This window comes from Martes martes (genome assembly GCF_963455335.1).
Source record: "Martes martes genome assembly, chromosome: 15".
Taxonomy (NCBI): domain Eukaryota; kingdom Metazoa; phylum Chordata; class Mammalia; order Carnivora; family Mustelidae; genus Martes; species Martes martes.
The window spans coordinates 53,619,679-53,625,678 of record NC_137903.1 but is presented as its reverse complement, the minus strand read 5'-3'; positions in this window follow the sequence as shown (position 1 = coordinate 53,625,678).

The following is a 6,000-nucleotide window of genomic DNA, read 5'->3' as shown; positions in this document are numbered from 1 at the left end:
ATTTAACCTCCAGTTTGGGTTTAAAATAGAGTGACTATACAATTTGGCTGCCCAGTTGAGATATTTTTGAGAATAAAAGGGAAACTAAAATTATTTAAATTGTATAATTGTAACATATATTTGCCAACAAATTGGTTTTTTTACATTGTTGGATCTTTTAAAAAAAGAATCCTTTCTTAAAAATGCATATATCCATGTATATCAAAATAAAATTTTGGAACATTCATGTTGATTATCAGAATATTAAAAGTAGCCTAAGCAGGATAGTATTGTCGGTATATATTCATATATGTCATCCAGTTCCTTAGCTTTTTTATTTACTAATACCCAGAAATAAGGAGATATTTCTGAAGAATGTTTTTTTTTCAGTATGTCTTATTATAGTTGTATCTTAGATTAAATTGCCTCAATCCCTGTCAGTGCACCCCTCTATAGTCCACAGTATTTTCAACTGAGAACAAATGGTAAGTTTAGAACAAATTCTGCTAAATGGAGGAAATTCTCGATTCTATTCTTTTTATTCTGAAATGTGTAGGTATTTCAGCCAAGGTATTTTCACAGATGACTTCTGTTTGCTTCTTTTCAGAGTAGATTTCTTTAACAAATACTTTCATAAGACAAACTTGTAAGTTGTCTCTCTTTATACTTTAAAATATTTTATATAATGTTAATGCTTCAAAATTGTTAGCTTTTATGACTTCTTTCCATTGTAGCACAGAATAATATAACTTTATGAAATAAAACAAGGAGCTACATCAAAAGATTATCCCACAAGTCTGGATATTCAAGGCACAATTATAGAATTTCAAAATTAAATCTTGTAAACGGATGAAGTTCTCATTGTTTATTCAACTCTTTCCTTTCTTTTCTAGGATAAATTTCAATAATTCCTTGTTTCCAAATTTTGTTTTTTATTTACTTATTTATTTTTAAAGATTTTATTTATTGACAGAGAGAGATCACAGTAGACAGAGAGGCAGGTAGAGAGAGAGAGAGGGAAGCAGGCTCCCTGCTGAGCAGAGAGCCCGACGTGGGACTCGATCCCAGGACCCTGAGATCATGACCTGAGCTGAAGGCGGTGGCTTAACCCACTGAGCCACCCAGGCGCCCTCCAGATTTTGTTTTTCAATAACCACAATCCTCTTAAAGCTTCACGGAATATTTCTGCTCTATAGACATCTTATTTTGCATGAAATTTACTGACAAAAGATAGAATGAATGCAGAATTTGTATTTGTGATACTCATAAAACAAATTATTTTATCTTCGAAGTTCAAGTTTTTCATCAAACTTACAGGAGTATTTACAATATGGCCAGATTTTTTTTTTACTTTAATTCCACGAATTTTGTGAAAAAAATTGAACACTTACTGAAATTAACCAATTTGTAATTTGAAGCATCTGTTGGCCCATTAGAAAAGAGTCATTTAGCTGTCTGTAGAATTCTTCTGTTAACTAAACCAAACACATTAACAGCTATCGCTTCATATTTCATATCGTCCAAGAAGATCTTAAAATAATGTCTCACATTTAAAATAAATCCTGGGGCCTCTGCAGCACATTCTTTTTTTTTTTTTTTTCCCCCTAGTTTTCATTACTACAGGTCTCATGGTGTATGGTAAATGGGCAAGCATTTTAGGGCAAACATCATTGAGAAATGAGAAATGTGTATTTAATATTTTCACTAAACACATGTTTGCTTTTTGTTTCTTGAGTTCATTCCTGCTGAGAGGGCTCACTGCAAAATATTTAAGAAGTATTACCAAACAATACATAAAGACTCGTAGATTTACACTATCTAGTATATGACAAAACCATTTTAGCAGGATTATTCACACCATTCTATATTAGCGCTTTGGCAGGCATGCTTAACCCCCACATCTATCTCACATTCACCAAATTTCTCATTTCTTACATTCCACAGTGATCCCACCCACTGGCCTCCTGGCGGCCTAAGGGCTCCATCATCTCCCAGGCCTGACTCTGGACTAAGGCACAACTGACTCATACCCCAGATGGCCACTAGGGGCAGCAGCAACAAACGCTTCTCCCAATCCCGGGACCGAAGCTGTCCAATGCCATCCGTAGGCAGCCACTCTTTACCAGCTAGCATCCTATATGCTACCTTTAAAGTGGTGGAGTTGGTTCACTCTCAAGATGGTTTTCAAAAAAGTGAAAGGAGTTAGCACTGATAGTTTAAGTTTATCCTCTTGTCACATGTTGAACCCTGTTTACACATATATACCACACACTCCTAGAGAAGACCATGGTAGAATATGGAAGTACAAAGCGATCTACCAAACCCATCCTGGTTTATTCTAACACACCTGTTAGTAATAATATCTCATTAAAAGCAACAACAATAACAATGACAACTCTGGGACACATGTTAAGCCAGAGGGATGCTAGCACAATAGAAGTAACCCAGGAAGTTCATCCACTTTCCGGGTTGACCGCAGAGGTGCTTCATAAAGTGAATTTCTGTACTCCCTCTCAAACCTATTAAATCAGAACTAGATATAACCTCAAATATTGCATTTTAGGGGCATCTGGGTGGCTCAGTGGGTTAAGTGTCTGCCTTTGACTCAGGGCATGATCCCAGGGTCCTGGGATTGAGCCCTGTGTCCAGCTCTCTGCTCAGCGGGGAGCCTGTTTCTCCTTCTCCCTCTGCCTACTGCTCACCCTGCTTGTTCTCTCTCTCTCTCTCTCTCTGTCAAATAAGTAAATAAAATCTTTTAAAAATTTTTTGCACTTTAGAAAAGTTTCCATGGTATTCTTAGGGACACTAACATTTTATTCCTGGTTTAGAAAATTCCTTCACCTTTTATTTCAAGGTGTCAAACCCACTGATTATAGAGATCAGGAGAATCATGCTCTTTACTGCATGGTTAACCTAACACCTGGATCAAAACTGTTATTGCAAGTGAGCTAGAGACAAATTGAACTTCAGTTCAGTCACGTGATGATAAATACTGTCATCTCCTTCGGCAAACTTGTCTTGCAAGTTGGGAGATTTATTTTTGGCTGTATCATTGTCTTTTTGGAAACTTGGACCTGTAATAACAGCCACATTCTTTCTTTGAGGATCAGGTTTCAGCTAAAGAATAGAAAATATAATGAACATTGATTTTAATAGTTTGGAAGAAACAAGCACGAGGTAAGCACTTTTCTTTAAATGAAATGTTACTGAAATTTTAAAAATATGTAAATCATTTTGCTTCACTCATAATAACTGCAAGAGTCATAAGATGTGTTTCTAATTTCTGTAAGGTAATTGATTCTAGAATGATGAGGTTTTATCTGTTTAAACCGTTTTCCGTATTTGCATTTTTTTTTTTTTTGGCAGTACCTTGGTGTGAATTTTTAGAACTATCTTTTTTTTTTAAAGATTTTATTTATTTATTTGACAGACAGAGATCACAAGTAGGCAGAGAGGCAGGCAGAGAGAGAGGAGAAAGCAGGCTCTCCCTGGAGCAGAGAGCCCAATGCGGGGCTCGATCCCAGGACCCTGGGATCATGACCTGAGCCGAAGGCAGAGGCTTTAACCCACTGAGCCATCCAGGCGCCCCTAGAACTATCTTAATCTCACTGTTCTCAGCTACAAAATGAGGATTTTAGTCTAGTGGATGTCCAATGTTCATTCTAGTTTCTTAAATTTATCTTTCACATCTTTTTTTGAATGTTTGGAATTTCTTATTGTGTGCATATGTTATTTTATTATTTTGCTAATAATTATGGGCCATTATTTTTTCTGTCATTTTCCTCTACTTTAAACAAGCAAATGTTAGCTTAAAAAGGGAGGCAACAAGAACATCAGATAATAGAGAGAATGGACTGGGGAAGATAGACAAGAGGACGTAGTGGGTCAGGGTATGCGGTATAGTTATTTTTAAAGATTTTCTAAGGTATAGGGAATCACCTAGTGGTAGAAAGAGAAAACGCTTTTTAAAAGTTTAGGATTCTTTTTCTTGTGTTTTAATTCAGTTCAGATCATGTAGTGCCCCTATGGTTTGTAATCAATGTACTTAAAACATATCAAGATGTTGAATATTTATTTTTTGCAATAAATTTTTTAAATCATACTAACATGTTGAATATGTAATATTTATCCTCAGGCTTTCTTTCCTCGGGATCAAAAATCCCCTCATATCAAGTTCTGAAAGTTAATTCTTGTCCCAAAGAATGTGTTAAATTCATGGCTCTGTAGTTAAAAGAAATCTAGATATGCACGAAATAAGCACGACCCTTACTCATCTCCCAGAAATGCCTGGTCTAAAACTATCAGAACCAGGCAAATGTATGATGATCACACTTCTAATTTCACAGATGAAGTGGCTGAGGTTCCACCTACCTAACGGAAGCTTTTGAAACATTTGAGAAACCGAGATGGATTTTTCATTTGCTGAAAATAATTCATCATATGTATATGACACTTGTTTAGTTTGGGTTCTCCTCGAAGCAGAGACCAAGATAAAAGACTAGGATGCAAGGAGTTTATGTGGGTCATAATTCCAGGAAGCAAAGTGGGGACTAGGGAGAGTGAGACAGGGAAAGAGGAAAAGTCAGGGCAAGGGTGTGATTTTCCGGTTGTCACTGTAGGTGCCAGGGCTTCGTTTTTCTGCCATCTTTCAGAATCGCACATGTGAAAGATGAAATGCTGAGCCATCTATCCCCTGGCTCCCGACCGTGTTCACTGAGGGTTGTCCCTGGAAACGATAATTATCCCTATATTTCCAGGTTGTGCTTATGTGGTAGGTTAGCAGATTCCCTAGGCGTCAGAGAAATCCCTAGATCAGGGAAGTAGCGTGATCTGCAGCTTGCACGTAAGGTGGAAGGAGTCTGAGAGCACAGAGACCTCTCTATTCCAGCTGTGGCTGAACTCACAGGTGGCCAAGGGCTTGTCTTAAAAGTACTTGCTATAACCATACTTTACCCTGCTCAGATCCATTTGTCATTGTACCTTCAAGTGGTGGCCGCCATCTCTGAAGACTTGCTATAGAAGATTTAATAGACTAAGCCACAGTGGTTCCTGCTAGAATAAGCCACAGCTGGTCCCAAGGCCAGGACTGATATTCCTCAACTCCCTGCTCTGCCATCCATTCTAGATTTTTCCAACCTTGGCCAGCCTCAACTGATTTATTTTATTTTATTTATTAATTTATTCACCTGGTGGGGCCGGTGGAACTTCATCTCAGAGTGGTCAGGCCTTTGGTTGCCTTGCCCTTGCTGGACGATGGGGGCTGCAATTATTTGTTCACTGCTATTATCAGACATAAAGGCACATAGGAATAGCTCCAGTGAGTTATATGTCTGAGTTACAGACATGTTCTTCTTGCCCCTTTCATGCATTAGCAAGCCTAGTTTCTCACAATAATCTGGGTTGATTAGCCTCACCAGTATTTTAGCTCCTTTCTTGGCCTGCTGGTTCAATGGCATTAAAAAAGACCCCAAGACCAGTTAGTAGCTTCAGGGTTTATGGGACCCTTTTGTGCCACTAGGAATGGTGTTACCCACACCCCACTTTATCTAGTAGAGCCCCGAGTAGAATGGGAAGCATCTATGGGTTATTGGAGTGAGAGTGAGAAGGGCTAATTTTTGTTCCATTACTTGGAATCTGGACCTGGATATTCTAGCTATTGCTATCCTGGCTCAATATAGATAGTGCATTACGGAGGCTGTTTCTCTAACTCCACCGCAGGTTATACCTAAACTAGCCCCTTAATAGGCAATTCCAACATGGTATCTGTTAGTTTCCTAGGGCTGCTGTCACAAAACACTCAAAGTACCTTCAAACCAAGAGACGTGTATTGTCTCTCAGCTCTGAGATCACAGTGTTGGCAGGATTGATTCCTTCTGAGGGTTGGGAGGAAGAACTTGTTCCATGCCTCTCTCCCAGCTTCAGGTAGTTGGCCAGTGCTCCTTGGAGTCTCTTGGTTTGTGGCAGGTCCATTCTTTCCTTGACATTCTCCCTGTATCTCTGCTTCTGTGTCCAAATATCCCC